Here is an 18,641-nt window from a genome sequence, read left to right as displayed (position 1 = left end):
CATTTGGAGTTTCTGGAGGATCGAACTCAATTTCACCAGCATCTATCATATCTTGTATTTTATTTTTCAGGGCCCAGCAGTGATCTGCGTCATGTCCTGGACAGTTTGAGTGATAGGCACATGTCGCATCAGGGCGATAATTCGGAGAGGAAGTGTTGACATTCCTTGGAGGACCTCTTAAGGTGATCAGATCTGCTTTTAGCAAGTGCTGCAATGCCTGAGAAATTGGCATGTTGATTTTGGTGAAATTTCTTCTTGGTGCATCTGGTCGATGCGTATATTTTGGCTGTTGATCTTTTTGAGGTGCAGATGCGGAGATCAGAACTGCCCCTACAGATTGATGCTGCTCACTTTTGCGACTTTTTTGAATTTGAGTTGCATTGACCTCATTTCTCCCACTGATGGGCCTTTTTGTAGTACCAGAGGTGGAACCTATTTGAATTTTTCCATTTTGAATGCCACTTTCGACACGTTCTCCGGTCAGTATCAGGTCAGTGAAACCTGATGATGAACTTCCCAGCAAATGGCTATAGAAAGGGCCAGTTAAAGTGCCCATGAACATGTCAACTAGTTCGCGATCAGATAAGGGTGGTTGAACCCTTCCAGCCATATCTCTCCACTTTTGTGCATATCCTTTGAAACTTTCTTTTGGTCCCATAGACATGCCCCTTAGTTGAGTACGGGTTGGCGCAAGATCAGCATTGTATTGGTACTGTTTGTAAAAAGCAGCAGCTAATTCTTCCCAAGTATGAACCTTGGTATTTTCCAGCTGGTAGTACCACTCGAGTTGTGTACCCGACAGACTTTCTTGGAAGAAGTGAATCCACAATTTGTTATCCGTTGTATGAGGTTGTATCTTCCTCACATAGGATCTCAGATGTAGTTTCGGGCAAGAAACTCCATCATATTTTGCAAAGACAGGAACTTTGAATTTTGGAGGGATAACAACATCCGAGATGAGCCCCAGATCATTGAAATCTAAGCCAGGTATTTTTTGTATCTCCATAGCTTTCATACGGTCTTCCAGCTGTTGGTATTTTTCATTATCCGGTTCGTCCCCAGAATGATCATTTTCTTCATTTGAAGAGAGAGAGGGTTTAGCAGAACCCTGGTTGCTTTGATTGTCTTCTTGTTCATCATCACCGACTGTTTCAGGGATCGGTGGCTTTGTGAACTTTTTGACTGGGATTTTGATCTTTCTTCTCAGGTGACTCACACCTACAGATCCTTTGGGCTTCTTTTTCTTCTTGATTATCAGGGCTTTCAGTTCTTGCTGCCCCTTTGCCAGTTCCAGAATTGCCACTTGAACTTGGGCATTCTGTGCTTCGAGATTCTTGATGCTCATTTCGGATTCCATCTCTTCTGACTGAAATAAACAGCGAGAAGATGAGAAATCCGTCATGTGAACCTGTTATGCAATGTGTATGACTGGATGCCATGTGTATGCAATGTATGAAATGTATATGCAATGTATATGAATGCAATGTATGAAATGTATATGCAATGCATGAAGTGAAATGTGTGTGCAATGTTTCAAGGATCTTAGAGTTTAGATTTGTTAAAGAAGAAACAAACGTTAGTTAATCAATTTATTTCTTTTTTTTTTGCTTCTTTTTTCTTTGCCTCATTTGGGCTTACAAGACAGAAATAAAATAAATGATCCTTCAGGTCTCCCGTGGACGCTTTCTCTTTGCCCCCAGGAATGTGTTGATCTGCTGTTCTTCTTGAAGCTGTCCGGTGAGCTCCAATATCCTTCTCTCATAGTCCTGACAGTATGATTTGAAGGTGTCTCTTTCCTCTTTGAGTTGAACCCAAGATTTTTGCAACTCTTCTAGGTCAGTTGGCATGTCCGGGTGTAGAATAACTTGAGGTTCATATCCTTCGACCTCTGGTTCAATAGTCACAGGTAGAACAGCAGGATATGGCATAAGGAGTTTCTGAGCATGAGTGCGGACCCATCTGAGGTAGGGTTCCATAGGAATAGAATTCCATTGCCCCAGAGTTTTGCTTTCTATTCTATAGACACTGCCCCATGCATGTATGAACCTTCGTCGGTGTCTATGAGAATCATTCTCGTAATCAAACACAATGCCATGGATAATCATGTCATGAGGACCGTTGCTCCTTGCATATCCGAATTGGCGTAGAGCTAAAGAGGGATTGTAAGTGATGCCTCCTTTGATGCCAAGGAGTGGCACATTAGGGTATTCTCCACAATGATCAATGATAGTAATGTCTCTTTGAAAGAAGTTGTTCCACCGGATATCTGAATGAGACAAAGACATAATCCTGCGAGACCAATGCATTCTTTGTTCATTTCTCAACACTGATCGGGGAAGATGAAATGTAAACCACCTAGCCAGTAGTGGTATACAGCACATGAGAGTTCCTCGTTTCTTCATGGTACGAGTGTGTAGAGAATGTAGAATGTCTCCCAGCAATGTTGGTACCGGGTTACGGATTAGGAAAAGGTTGATGATGTGTACACTTATGAACTGGTCGGGATTTGGGAATAAAACCAACCCATAGATCAAAAGTGCCATAACTTCCTCAAAAGCTGGATAACTTTTGTTTTCTAGCAGTAGTCGAGCCTTTTCCAATAAGAACTTGGCAAGTAAACCCTTAACTCCACTCTTTGTTTCCCAATTGGACTCGATTTCTGATTTCCGCAGATGTAAAGCAGCAGCAATGACTTCAGGTTTTGGAATCCTTTCTAAACCAGTGAAAGGTAATTGATTTCGAACAGGCAATCCAATTAGTTCAGAGAATTCTTCCAAAGTGGGTACCAACTGGTAATCAGGAAAGGTAAAGCAATGATGTTCAGGGTCAAAGAACTGGAACAGGACCCGTATCATGTCTTCTTCAAATTTTGAGGTAACCAAATGGAGTAGGTGACCATGCCTTTCAGTGAATTGAACATTCCTGGGGAATTCTGACACTAAGTCTTTTAGTTCAGATGGTACCGTTGAGATGTTGATTCGGATGTAATCTTTGGTGGCGGGAGCCATTACCTGCAAAAACAAAGGTAAACTCTTTGATCCTTGAAGTGTTTGGTGCAAAAATGATATGCTTATGATGCAAACATGTGGCACACAAAAACAAATCAAACAATAGCCTTAGGTTTAAAGGCTTGCATGGAGCTGATAGGTGATACCCTCCCCACTGAAGTTGAGTTGGTTAAAACCTGTCCTAGAATTGGATTCGGGTTCTATGATCCTTGGAAGTAACATCTCAATACGGCGCTCGAGCGGCCGATCAAAATATTCCTCGAGGATAACTAACTTCGATCAATTTCAAAGCTAGCCACTTAATAGGCCACAAGTCAAGTTCAACTAAAAAGGTTCTAAGACAAATTAGTGTTTAATGACATTTCGGAAGCCTAATATACTCCTTGATCGTTTTCAAGGGACATCAGTATAAACCAAAGTATCGCACTAACGATGACTACCAGATCAACCGTATCGGTACATGCCGTACAGTTTCCTTGGTCTATTGTCATATACTTAAGGTATCTCGAGATTCGGGTTAGAATCTTTCACACAAGCAAAATACCCAAGCAAGCCTTTGAAAAATAGAGCAATCAAGTCAATCAATTGAAAACATCGAAGTGATCTATTCTCTTAAGGTAACCCCTTTTGAAAACATTTTGTTTTTGAAAGTATTTCCCCAGCAGAGTCGCCAGTTCTGTGGACCTCCGATTTTTTTTAATACCGGGCCATACCTCTGATCTGTAGAGATACGTGAACTGACTCTTTTTTGTCGCTTAATGCTTTCGCATTTTTTTGAAAATTCACAGAGTCGCCACCGACCTTTTATTTTATCCAATTAAGGAAAGGTTTATAAAAGAAACAGAAAAAAGACCTTTAAGAAATTCTGGGTAAGGGGGTAGGTTATACAAAGGGAAGGTGTTAGCACCCTTTGTATCCATGGTTATCCATGGGCTCTTAAGTTTGCTTAGCTCACTTGTTTTTCGATCACTTTTCAATTGCTCTGAAATTGCTCATATGTGGTTTCAAATACCTTTGTAAATTGAATTTTGTAATGATCCGTGTGTGGATGTATACAAAATGCTTGTTTATCTTTCGAAAGATGTTTTGAAAAGAACGTTAACTTTGTAATAACCCGTGTTTGGATGTATACAAAGTATTGTCTTTTTTGAAAGTTTTGAAAAATCAACAGTGTATGAGAATTTTGTTTGTTTTGATTTGAGCAAGCAAACTAGGAGGTCTACCCTGAGTTGTAAGGTCTTTATCCTATTTCCTTTAAAAATCTATCCTTTCACCGGATATAAAAGCAAGGTTCGATTTTGTACTCAAAACAGTAGAATTTTGACTTTGATTTTGAAAGGAATGAGAAGGGATTACCTTAAGAGGTGCAAGTGTGATTGTGATTGGATTCAGATATTTATCTTTGAAGTTAGTGATCTAACGGTTCAATTTTATCTTTGACATACACGCAGTTTATATTTGCTGGAAATTAAAATGCGGAAATGTAAAGTGCGGAAAGTAAATCTACGCTATTACATCGATTGTGCAGGAAATGTAAACTAGCCTATTTACATGAATTTGACATCCTATACATTTATCTAGGAATTTTAAATTGCAAGAAAAATAAAAGGCATGTTTTTGGATTTTTTATGATTGGTTTTAATTATAATTAATGCATGATTAATTAAATTAAAATGAAGAAAAAAGATGAAAATAGATTTAAACCTAGAAATTAAGTTTAAAATATGTACAAAATATTTGTCAATTAATTTTAAAACAAAACTAATTTTTTTGGAATTTTTGAAATTGATTTGAAATTGATTTAAGTTAATTAAAACATAATTATGCAAATAATTATACAAATAATTAAAACTTAAAAAGAAAATTATTCAAAATATGTACAAAATTAGTTTATAATATATAAACAATATTTAATATAAAGAACAATTTTTTTTATGATTTTTTGATTGGTTAGAATAATTAAAAAGCAAATATATAAATATATACTAATTAATTATGCAAAATATTGAAATTTTGAAGAAAAATAAAATATTTTTATTTCAGAAAATAATATATTATTTTAGAAGTCTAAAAATATTTTTTGTGTATTTTTTGGATTTTTAAAACTATTTTTAATTAATTTAACAAAGAAATTAAAATAAAATAGAAAATAAAATAGAAAATAAAAAGGATACTGATCCTGTGTGGTAATTTGTGAGGGAGCATGGTGTGGTGAGAGATCTGGCACGTTGGATCTGATTGGAAGTGAATCAGAGGGCTCAGATTTTGAGGAGCATGACAAAAGCATAGACAGCGCAACACAGGATCCAAGAATTTGAATAAAAGCTGGCGCGCGCATTCTGGCCAACCAGAGCCTGCCACGCCTTCATCTTCTTCCTCTCTCCGTTGCTATAGGCTCTGCAACTGTAGGTAAAGCCTTTAGTGACGGTTTTCGTCCGTAGCTACAAGACCTGCACATGTCAAAATTTCATACAAGCAATATAAATTACTTAGGAGACCATGGTTAAGCTTAAAATCGTCCCCTGAGTTCAAATATGTCATTGGTTTCTCCTAATTTTGCCTAAATCAGAGGATCCCAAATTTTAGCTTAAGAACCCTAAAATGGTATCTTCGTGTGTAAGCATCTAAAACTCAATTAAAGCTCCAGAAATGATCTACACACCACACCAAGTGCAAATATATGTCTACATCGTGCTAGATATGCTTAGGTTATGAGACACGAGTCAGTTTTAGTTTGGATGAATCGAGACCTGTAGCGTTCGATTCAAGGAGTTTCAGAGCTTGCAAATGATCTGGATATGTTCAGTGAAGCTCAAGGAACGTGTTTGAGTGTTTAGTTTGAATGGAAAGTGACTTAAATTTGGAATTCGAATTTCAAAATTCTTTGAATATTTTGAGAGATTACAAGTGTGTTACAAGCAAGAGTTTTGCTCTCTATTTCTGTCTCTATTTATTACTGAAGTGCTATAGCCTATTTATAAGCATTAGAGTGCTTAGAAACTAAGCCAAAAGCATTGATGAGTTTTTTTGGAATCTTGACTTTTTCAACATTGGTAGCTTTGTCTTTAAGCCACCATGGCTTGATTTTCTTCTTCTCCTCTGCTGTACTTTGCTTTGGGACAGAGTTGAATGAGTCTTGCTTGGAATACAAGCTATTCTTTATCCATTTCATTTTCTTTTTAATTTTAATCTTAAAATAAGATAAAATTATGCCAAAAATGGATAAAAAATGATGTGGGCTTAGTCTTGGTCGTGGGAGGCCCATATCATCATGGAAATGATGTTTGAATGCTGAAAACTTGGCCCCATTTGGAAAAAATGCAATTTTGAACAATGTTGATTTCATGCATTTTCCCAAAATTTAGCCAACTTCAACAAGGTGTAAATCCTTCAATTTTTGTCATATGAAGGAGATCTTGCACTTTTTAGAAACCTCAAAGAGTCCTCTAACCAATGTCTTTGGTCTCATGTCAAAATGATTTTTGAAGCTCCTTGTGTGTCCTTTTGAAAAAAGTGTCTTTTTGTTGACTTTGAAAATGACCTGTAATGTCTTTGATCATATTTTTCAAATGGTGAATCCAATGACCATGGGATCAATGGCATTTGAAAGATAATTGAATTTCCTTCAAAACAAGCTTTGGTTTGAATTTTTTGGATGAAGGATGAGAGAGTTATGATCAGTCAAAGTTGAGTTGACTTTTCAGGCAAAAACCCTAATTTTGAATCTTAGGGTTTTGTTGATTTTTGATCTTTCCTTGATGAATTATGATCATCCAATGATCAAATGATGAATCCTTTGACAAAATATGGACTTTGACAAAAAATTTCATTTTTGACTGTCTGTTGACTTTTTTGGTCAAACGGGTCGTCTGTTGACTGTTTGAGCTGCTGACGGTGCGTCTGAGTGAATTGAAGTTTGAAAATTTGTATGATGGTACTTTGAGATATATGGATGTGTATGAAATCCATTTGAGCTCTCAAAAACTTGTTGCTCCTGTAAAAACAAGAAAAACCCTAGTCAGGGACTGTTTACGTAGGAGACAGTTAAGCGTACCTGATTTTTGTGCAGTGTTGAGTCTCTGCTAATCGCGTGATATTCAGAAGACTTCTAGAACAAAAATCTTGGAATTTTGAATTGTGAAAGATTGATTTGATTGATGGTACAAAACACTGAGAATTGTACTGCCAGCAGTTTGGCTGTCAACTGACTGTTCAGGTATTGATGTAGCAGTTAGAGTGAAAAATCAACAGTCAAAGTTAATTTTCTTTTTTGTTGTTTTTTGTTTTTGTTTTATGTGAAAAACGAAAGTTTATTTACATGACTTGTTAAAAAACATAGACATAATAAATAACTAATATAATGTTACCAGTACAGTCTGAGTTTCCTGATTCTGCGCCTGCAAAAAGATTTTAACTCTGTACCAATTGTGTCAGTACTATTTATCTGTAAATAAATAAATAGCATGTGTGAAGTAATAAACAGTATTTGGCGTTTGCGTAAGAATAAATTCAACTGCAAGCCAAAATACTGTATAAGAAAAATTCTAAAAACTAAGTATTTCATATGTCAGGATATTTGTTAAAATAAAAATCCATGATTATATGAGACTCTTAATTTTCAGATTGGAGTTTTCTTGAAAAAAGATGCGGGCAAATTTTGGGGTATAACAATGATCCATGAAGATTGATGTGTATATTCCATACAAAAAAAAAAGAATAAAAAATATTTAGATTCTTGATGAATTTTGTTTCTTATTTGTTTCGTTTGTTTTATCTCTTTTAGAAAGGGGTTCGGTTAATAATATATAAATAGAATTTTATATTCTTAATTGTTATGAATCTTTGCACAACGGTTCCTATATTGGAAAGTACAAAGTCAAAACCGGGGCCAATAAGAAAATTCCTAGTGAAAATAAAAAAATAATTATTATTATTTGAAGTAAGTAATATCTTAATTAATTAATATGAAATATTACTATTCATTTCTATGTTAGGTTAGGTTAGTCATTTTTTCATTTCTATATTAAGAAAAATGAATAGTAATAAAGAAAAAAAATTGTCAAATAAATTTTTTGATCTCTAGAGCGAGGATGAGGATCAATCAGTACACCAAAATTAACAACATTTGTTTATTTTGATATAAATTATAAAAAGAAGATAAAATAAGACTTTTTTTTGTTATTCAGAAACATTCGTTCAAAAAGGAACTAATTGGATTATTTTACATTACAATAAAAAGAGATCCATATATATCTATTATCTATGAAAAATTAGGAAAAGGTTTCTAATATTCAATGTTTTTACTTTAACTTTTGATCAAAAAAAGAAAGAAAGAGTGAATTCAGATAGATAAGACATACGGCTAGTTACAGAATAATTCGTTTTCATCAAACAAATGTCCTTCACATCAAACTATAACAACGAAAAAACTATACTAATTGTATGGCAGTTCCAAAAAAATGCACTTCTATATCAAAAAAAAAATTCGTAAGAACTTTTGGAAAAAAAAAGGATATAAGGCAGCATTGAAAGCCTTTTCATTAGCTCAATTTATTATTATTACAGGTAACTCAAGAAGTTTTTATTGTGAGAAAGACAATATTTCGGATATACTAATATCGATCTACTATTCAAAGGGTATTTTTGAATCGTCATTTTAGACTAATACTATTATAGAATATTATTATTATAGATATATTTAGAATATATTATATCTATAATCGTCATTTTTTTGACCCGATTCAAAATATTTCATTGAATAAACCTAAGTAGTTTCAATTGATATAGTTACGGTTATATAATTTCTGTCATTCTACTCTTTATACGAAAGAGTAGTTTGAAACGATATTAAAACTAAAGTAAAAAGATATAACATATATAACCATTCAAATCAAAATATTATTTAACTTAAATAATATTTTGAATTTAGATAATCTATTTCTCTATTCTATTTAAGAATAGATTTCTCTAAAAATTATAGAATATTTCTAATCTCATATCGACTATATTATTTTTTTATACAATTTTTGAAAATATTTTATTTTGATTATTCTATTTCTAGACTATATATATATATATATATATATATATATATATATATAGATATTTATAGATTCTATATAGATATTTCTAGATTCTATATAGTTATTATAGATTTCTATATATCTATATAGAATATTATTTTTTTTTAAGAATTGTTTTTATTGAATTATTAAAAATTGTCTTTTTTAATTTGAATTGTTCCAATTGTATAATCATCAATTATTGACATTGGTAAACGGCCCAAAGCAATTTGATTATAATTCAATTCATGACGATCATAAGTTAAAAGTTCATATTCTTCAGTCATTGATAAACAATTTGTTGGACAATACTCAATATAGTTACCACAAAAAATACAGATTCCGAAATCTATACTGTAATTTAGCAATCGTTTCTTTCGAATATCTGTTTCCATTTTCCAATCAACAACGGGTAAATCTATAGGACATACACGAACACATACTTCACAAGCAATGCATTTATCAAATTCAAAATGGATTCGACCGCGGAAACGTTCTGATGTGATTAATTTTTCATAAGGATATTGAATAGTTACAGGTAAACGATTTGCGTGAGATAAGGTAATCATGAAACTTTGACCAATGTACCTAGCAGCTCGGACAATTTGTTGACCATAATTCATGAAACTAGTAACCATAAGGAACATATCGTAAATATCTATGAATAGTTTTGTTTTATTTCTTTCTCTTATTTGAGACAAGTAATGAATATAGAAGATCCTTCTTTTACAGCGAAAACAATTGAGACGAAGTTGTTAATAAGAGATTACCGAGAGAAAGAGGTAAAAGAAATTTCCATCCAAGATTTAATAATTGATCCATTCTTAGCCTAGGCAAAGACCATCTTGTTATGATAGAAACGAATAAGAAAAAATAGCTTTTAGCTAATTTAATAAAGAGATCAATTGTAGTTCCAAAAACTCCATATGTTTTATTTATTTCAAAAAATTCAAAAACATATATGTACGGAATAGAGATATTTGAACCGCCCAAGTAAAGAAATGTTACAAATAATGAAGAAATAAAAAGGTTTAAATAGGAAGCAACGTAAAATAAACCAAATCTAATGCCTGAGTATTTTGTTTGATAACTAGCTACTAATTCTTCTTCTGCTTCTGGTTGTCATACCCCAAATTTGTCCTACCCTTAATTTTTAACTGACTTAAGCATCGCGTTCATCTGCATACCTCCATTAGGGCATTAACATGACCGCGCATTCATGCATTAAATAAACATACACAAAGCATGGGATCATTTGTCATGGACTAGGGTTTATTTCCCTAGTTATTTGAATCGAGACTCTTTAATTAGGGTTTCGAGCTCGTGCACACTCCATCAAGTCTTTTGTTACAATGGTCATACAATATTTCAAGACTTTGACTCACTCAGGTGGGCATCTTCTATTACAAGTGTTTGATTTGATTTTAAAGGTCAAAGAAAATGGGTTGGGGTTCTTAATGTGCTTGCTTAGAGAGGAGGTTATTGGTGTCAATTCGAATTGCGACTATAAATACTTTCAAGAACTTTGGTTTCAACCCTATGTTCCGGTGCTTATTCAAGCTTTCGAATGTTGTAAGAATCGGAAAAGATAAGAAAATTCCAAAGGGGAGGAATGAAAAGTTGAAATTCAAAGCCTACAAGTGGAGAGAAATTCTTTTCCACATTCAGAGTCAATGAGTGACAAAAACAAGTTATCCATACAAAGCCCATACATTCAATTCATCCAAAATCCACATCCACTCAATATCAAACATATTACATGTTCACCACAAGTATCCATGCCTTCATCAAGTCTATCCATCATAATCTCTACAAAATTCACTACAAAATCCTAAACCACTCATTGCATCAAAGCCATATTCATTACAAGTATAAAACTACAAAAATCTCACAAATAGTTCTAATCCTTTCTTCACCTTACAAACTATACCAATGTCCATTCTTTTCATACTTTTGGAACATGGAACAAAAAAGAAAAAGAGACATCATAATTTATTGCTAAACCTAAAAGCTCTAAGTTCCTAAACTCCTTTGAGCAAGCTTTATACTTTCAACTTTGCTTGGCCTTCATTAGGTGTTAGAAGCCCATGAGATATTTGCAATAATGCAAACAGCACCATACCTGCATAAAAGGAAACCACAGATCAACCAAACAGTTTCAAAACAGTCCCTGCAGAAAAACCATACACACAATTAAAATCCAAACCCAGCCTTACACTTCGATTTACTAACTTCTAGAACCATTCCTTATTGTCAAAACAAATACACATTCAATAGAAAACCAAATCAGTCAATCATATGGTGCATAGTCTACCGGTGGCAGATTTCAAGTGAGTTAACGCACCGGTTCGGATGTGGAATCTTCATACCATAGCCTTGTATTAGTCAATTCCAATGCTGCATATAAGAAGGACCCTGCAGCAGTTCGAAGAAAGAAGTCGGTTCAGAACTCAGCACACCTACATAACAGAACTAACCACCATGTTCTTATTTTTCTAACCACCAATCAATTCTCGAAACAATTCCCTGCATCACGAATAAACCAGCCCTGCACAAGTAGATACAAAAAGGAACAAACCTCATTTCAGTTAAACAACCTTTAACTAACTTTTAACAGTTACTAAACTTAACAGAATTCTAGCTACTTGTGACTCCACAGAATCCAAACACTCATCTCTAAACCAACTTGCAACTAACAAAAACAGAACTTTCCTAGCCATTCCCAACAAACATAACAGAACCTTCAACTTCATTCTAACTAACTCACAACCACATTTCAAGCCTAACAAACTCTAGTAACAGAGTCTAACTACTTATAACCACCTTCAACAACCTATAACAAAATTTTTTCGACCTCTAAACAACAACTAACAGTTTTTAACAAACTTAACTACCTGCATAACAGATTCACAACACCCATAACCAACTTTCAGCTATAGCAGAATCCTAACTGACCATAACTAGATTTGTAACCAACACAAACTCATAACTGAAAAACAGAGATAACTAACCTGCTAACCGAATCAATCTCTACCCTCCATCTCCTAACCGATTCTCTCTAATCCAATGGCCCTCAATCATCACTCTCTAACTGAATCTCTTCAACCTTCTCACCTATATAAACCACCTTCACTCCACCACTTCAACACACGCCATTCTCTCATCACCTCTCATCCATCTCCATCATCATCTTCCTCAAGCTACGCACTCACCTTCAACCTCCTTCAATCACCGTCACTTCTACAACTTCTCTTCTCTCAATTCCCTAACTCTCTCACTAAAGCTCTCTCACCATTGTTGTACGAGACTTCACCTTGAAATCTCGTTTCAACTGAGCTTAGCCTCAATCCGATACATTCTCTCAACACATCTCAGCTCTCACACAACAACAACAACCGCGCAGAAATCGCACACAGAAAGAAGAAGAATCGAAGAACACAGAAGAAAGACGGAGAAGAAATAGTACGCAAAGGTGACGAAATACCTGGAAGTCTCAAAGCGCGTCTTCTGGACTTCGCACCAACACTGACGAACACAAAGAGCTACCGAACATCATCTCAAGTTGGTAAACGTTCTTATTCCTTGGATTCTTACTCGTCTTCGTCATCGAATTGGAGTGTTGATCGAATTGAAGAGATTTTGAGATATGAGATCGAGACGAGAGTTCGAGTTATGAAATTAGAGAGGTGAGAGCGAGAGTTTGAGAACCGAGACGGGGAAGAGGTGAGAGGGAGCGGAGCTTGATCTGTTTCGTGGTTCGCGGCGGAAGAGGATCATCGGAGAAGAAAGGAGTAGCCACCGTCGTCGCCATTGAGAGAAGGATCGTGAGTTGAACAAGATGAATCGGTACACAGCTAACCCTAATTCCCAATTCAATTATCTTTTTATTTTTCTTTATTTAATTTCGTTTTTACTTTGAATAACAACAAATATGATTCTGGATCACCTCACTTTGCACACGAATTGCCATCCACACTCCCCTAGGCCCATCATTATCATCATTCTTTTGTGAACTGCAAAGTGAACAAAAAAAAACAAACTTCTTTGGGCCTCATCACGAATTGCTGTTCATCACCCCCCCCCTAAGGCCCACGCGCTCCATTTTTGGTGTGCTAAAGAAACTCTGAAAACAACCTTTGGGCCAAATTGCTCAGCGTACCCCCAGGCCCACGTCTTCTGAATACTGTAACAAAAAAACTCTGTCTGGGCCTGTCTCCTCGGGCCCTGCACCTATTACGTGCTGCACCACCAGTTTAATTTTGCACCCCCTGTTTCTTTTTTTTACTAAATTTAGGTTTCATTAGATTTTTTTCTATTTTCTTTTACTAAATAAAAATGACTTTTTTCCTATTAGCCTTTGATACATCATTTTGACATAAAAAAATAATCATAAAAAAATATTAGTCTTAGGCTATTTGTTTTTTAGTCTTTTTACTTGACTTGTAATTCAATTTCTCCCATAAAAATCAATATAAAAAATAGTAGTATTTTTAATTCATTTTGTACTATATTTTTGACTTGTTACTATATGCTTGTATGCCAATTTTTGTACCATTGTGTTACTCACTATTGACTTCTAATTGCGATCTTTATTTTCATGTTTCTTTTATTCCTAACCTTAGGTAGAAACCATGATAACATTAGGTAGAAATTCCCTTCATATTAGGCTAGTTTTTACTTAGGCTAGTTTCTTTTTCTTTTTCTTTTACAACTCTAAAACATCTAAAAATATTCAAAATAAAATCCCCATAAAAAATACAAAGAAAACACCTAAAAAACATTAATAAAAAAGTGAAAATCATTAAAAAGGGAATGGAAGCTTGAATCTCCCTTGCTTTAGGGAATCATTCAAGTGCTTGGATCTCCCTTGCTTTAGGGTTCCATTCGGGCGTAAGTTCCCAAATTCTAAAAGACACAAACCAAAGAGTAACTCGAGTTTCCCGTGCTTTAGGGATTTCCTCGGAACACTCAAACTCTCTCTCTTTCTCTCCTTTCTTAAGGGCATTGTTATCTCCGCTCTATTGCATCCTAGGTCGATCCCTTATGCAAGAGCGCGAGCGTTAACGCCGCCCAACTAAAAAACACAAAAACAAACAAAACTATGGAGCCGAACTACGGCGCTCTGATTCCTGAAAAGGATACGTAGGCATCAAGTCGCGGGGCTTGAACGAGCACATTTGTAAATATTTCCTTCTTTTCCCCGTATTTCTTTTTGCATTCATTCGCATATAGACATAGACATAGTACACACCCTTTAGATAGAAACAAACATAGGTGGATACCATCGAGTACGATGGGCGCGAGGGGTGCTAATACCTTCCCCTTGCGTAACCGACTCCCGTACCTTGATTCTCTGGTCGCAAGACCCTGTTCCTTCCTTTGTTAGGCTTTCTGATATTCCTTTCCCTTATGAGATAAATATATTGGTGGCGACTCTGTTCATTTTTCACGAGCGTGCCACACTGGTAAATCAAAAGGTAATCTTTCACATTCTGCTAACAAAGAAATTAGAAAAACGATGAAACCCATAGGTTGACGCCACAAATTCCAACCCCAAAAATCATATTTTGAATGCGCATCAACTGTATCAACTGTACTTAAACTGTTAGATAATCCTAGTCGGTGATAATATTACTGTTCCCATCTCTGTTACAGAACCGTACATGAGATTTTCACCTCATACGGCTCCTGGAAAGCCTTAAGTAAATCTAAAAACCGGGTCTATTATTTATCTCTTGATATATCCCTAAGATCTAGAAGATGAAAATAGATCGAACGGTTCTGAATTAGACCAATTCAATTTTGTCTGTTCTATAAATAACGAAATAAGAAAGAGAAGTCTATTTTAATAAAAGATGCAATTAAGGCACTTCTGAATTGATCTCATCCCTAAAATATAAAAATTTGTTGAGTAATAACTGGATCCTTAAATAAAATACTCTTTGATAATTATCAATAACCCTCATGATTTTGAATTACGAAAAAGAATTACAGATTCGTTTCTTAATTATGATGTGAATTTTATCTCCATGAATATGGATATAAGAAATAAAAAACGAAAGAGAAATCTATTTTTCGTTTTTTTATTTCTTCTGTGTTTTTTTTCGTTCCTATTCTTCTTTTTTGTGTTATGAAAAAGGGACTTAAAAATTTTGAAAGGATTTTTTCGTTCCTGATAGTCATTTATTGAATGAGTGGATGGAAGCATACTCTAGATCGGAGTTGTGGGGAGTACTGCTTTCTTTTTTCTACCAACTTAAAGCCCCAATTAGTATTCTTTTTATATTCTGCGTACAGTAAATTGTCTTTTGGATAATTTACAAAATATGTGTTACTAATCCTTTGTGTATCTTGGTTTTTCTAACCATCCACTCTTTTTTATTAATCCCCTTCTTTATTTTAATATATGTATGATAATTCATAAAAATGGTAACTAAAACTAAATAAGGTTGGTCTTTTGAGCCCGCTTCAAAACAGGACGACAATTTATCCAATCTTGGGTTAAATGGCCTCTTCTGTTTATAATTTTATTTCATTCTTATACATAGAAAATGAGACTCAATATTTTTACTACCATTTAAAATCATCATACTATCTATTAACTACAAGTAAATATAGTATTCTAAAATTTGATTCCATATAAGCTGTTTTATTTCACTAATATAACTATCTAATTTGGTTCTTCAATCGAAACTGCAAAAAAGAAAATAAAGACAATGAAGTTTTGTGTTCAATTTATTCGCCTCCTTTCCTATATAGTACTATAAAGAAAGGAGCATATCAATAGCATCAAATAGCTTTTTGGGTTTCAATGAATCACACGTAGAGATATTGATAAGACACATAGAGTTAATGGTATTTCATAACTAATCGATTGAGCAGCAGCTCGTAGACCACCCAAAAAGGAATATTTATTATTAGAGCCATATCCTGACATAAGAAGTCCAATGGGAGCAATACTCGAAATAGCAATCCATAAAAAAACACCTATATTGAAATCAGATAAAACAAAGTTATAGCCAAAGGGAATTACTGAATAAACAAATATCTCCCCTAGATGGAATAATATTCTCTTTGAATAGTAGTTTTGTTCCGTCTGCTAGAGCTTGAAGAATTCCAAAAGGACCGGCGTATTCATGTCCAATACGCTGTTGTACCCCCGCAGATATTTCTCTTTCTAACCATACAATTGCTAGTACACTTATTGTGATTCCCAAGACAAGAATCAAAATAGGCACAAGTATCCATAGAATTCCATAGACCTCTTTGAAAGATTCCAATCCGGAAAAGCAGTTTATATCTTGGACTTCCGTTGTATCAATTATCATTTCAACGATGAACTTCTCCCATAATGATATCTATGCTACCTAGTATTGTCATAATATCAGCCAATTTCATTCTTTTAACTAATTGAGGAAGAATTTGCAAATTGATAAAACCAGGTGGACGAATTTTCCATCTCCAAGGAAAACCATTTTGATCTCCTATTAGAAAAATTCCTAATTCTCCCTTGGGAGTTTCAACTCTCACATTAAGTTCTTGTTTCGGCAATTCAAAAGTAGGAGACGATTTTTTACCAATGAATTTATATTCAAAATAATTCCATTCTGGCTCCGTTTCTCTATCAAAGCAGCGAATTTAAAATTTTTTATAAGGCCCCACTGGAATTCCTTCCAAAGCCTGTTGAATTATTTTTATGGATTCCACCATTTCACCAATTCGACTAAATAACGAGTTAATGAATCTCCTTCTTTTTTCCATTGAACTTCCCAATAAAATTCCTCGTAACACTCATAATTATCAACTTCACGTAGATCCCATTGTATTTCGGAAGCCCGAAGCATGGGTCCTGATAACCCCCAATTTAGAACTTCCTCTCTACCAACAACACCTACTCCTTCAACCCGTTCTAAAAAAATGGATTTTGTGTAATAAGTTTTTGATATTCAATAACCCTTGTTAAAAAATAATTGCAGAAATCAAAACATTTATCTATCCAACCATAAGGTAGTTCAGCCCCAATACTAAAAAAACTATGCATCATTCTCATACCTGTCGCAGCTTCGAATAGATCATATATTAATTCTCTTTCTCTAAAAATATAGAAAAAAAGGGGTTTGTGCACCAATATCTGCCATAAAAGGTCCTAGCCATAGTAAATGAGAAGCTATACGACTTAACTCCAACATAATTACTCGTATATAGATGGCTCTTTTAGGTACTTGAATATTTCCCAATTGTTCCGGTCCGTTTACAGTTATTGCTTCTGTGAACATAGTAGCTGGCTCTTTCAATCGAGGATACATATGTATTCTTAATATACTGAAACGGCTTCCATTATGTGTATCAAACCAATAGCGGTTTATACAAGCTAAATCTTCGAATCGATAATTAGGCCAAAGAAAGAATTTTAATTTCTTTAGTTTTTTTGTATCGCTATCAAGATCTTCATTTTTAGTCAAAACTTGAGCAGAATTATTTATTTTTTTCTCATTGGAATTTCTTGTGTTTCTATCCATAATATTTCTATTCTGTGGGTTCAAACAAATTAGAATTCTCAATTCTCTACATCGTCTAGTGGACAAAAGATTTTCAGGAACAAGTAAATCATAATTATTTTTATGTTTCGTTTCTGTTCTCTTTTTGTGCCTCAATGATATGCTTATGGTTTGATATATAAATAACTGTTCGTAGTTTTTTCTAGAAATACGAGTAGGTTCAATAAAAAACATTAGTTGGTCCCTCAATTCCTCTGTGTCCCTACATTATGTATAACAAGTGTTCTTAATCGTTAGAGCCCCAAATTTTCGAAATCTAGGTCTCCCTTCTTTATTGACATTATGACAAATTTTTTTACTGTTTTCAATCTCATCAGGAGACAATATACGTTGAGATTATCCATTATTGTGTCTTCGATGGGACTCGGATAGTACAAAGAAAACCAAAATATTTATCTAGAAAGAAATTCCGTTCTCCTTTTAGATCGGTCCTGTATTTATTTATATTATAACGACTGTTCCTATAATAGTTTGCGAGAAATGATTTTAGATCTGCTTGACTCGCGTATTCGTTCTTTTCTAACGCTAAATCGACTCGATCAGTAATGTTTTTCTTTCCATAAAACTGCACAAAAAAGAAATTGATTGGTAAGATCCAAGGATTCTTCTTATATGCACTTAATTTTGAAAACAATCCCCCAAATCTCGGAGTGAATTATTTCTAATAGGTTATGGAATTCTTTTTTCTTTCTACATTCATTCTCGTACATTTAAAATACTTTTTATCCACCTTTCTATCCAACTTTTTTTCCCTATCCATCTCCATATACATCTCAATATATATATATCTTCAATTCCATCTTCTGCTATATAATTTTGCAGCAAGTTATTACCCATTATATCAAATAATTCGTTTATATTTTTAGGTATGTTATCATTATAAGAAATCGTTTGGTTTTTGTTTGCCTGCAATGGTGATTTATATTCATAAATATCAGATTTTTTTGTATCTGCATAATTTAGATGTTGATAGGAGAAAAGATCATATCCATATTGTTTTTTATTTTTTTTTG

The 18,641-nt window shown here is 34.2% G+C and overlaps 2 pseudogenes; both read right to left on the bottom strand.

Annotated features, from left to right (window-relative positions):
* Nucleotides 1-9,116: 9,116 nt before the first annotated feature.
* LOC131642315 (NAD(P)H-quinone oxidoreductase subunit 1, chloroplastic-like) lies at nt 9,117-16,427 on the bottom strand (annotated as a pseudogene).
* On the bottom strand, nt 16,397-17,348 carry LOC131642314 (NAD(P)H-quinone oxidoreductase subunit H, chloroplastic-like; annotated as a pseudogene).
* Between the last annotated feature and the right edge of the window lie 1,293 nt (nt 17,349-18,641).

This window comes from Vicia villosa, unplaced genomic scaffold (genome assembly GCF_029867415.1).
Source record: "Vicia villosa cultivar HV-30 ecotype Madison, WI unplaced genomic scaffold, Vvil1.0 ctg.004795F_1_1, whole genome shotgun sequence".
In the NCBI taxonomy this organism is placed as follows: Eukaryota; Viridiplantae; Streptophyta; class Magnoliopsida; order Fabales; family Fabaceae; genus Vicia; species Vicia villosa.
This window is presented reverse-complemented; position numbering and strand designations above follow the sequence as displayed.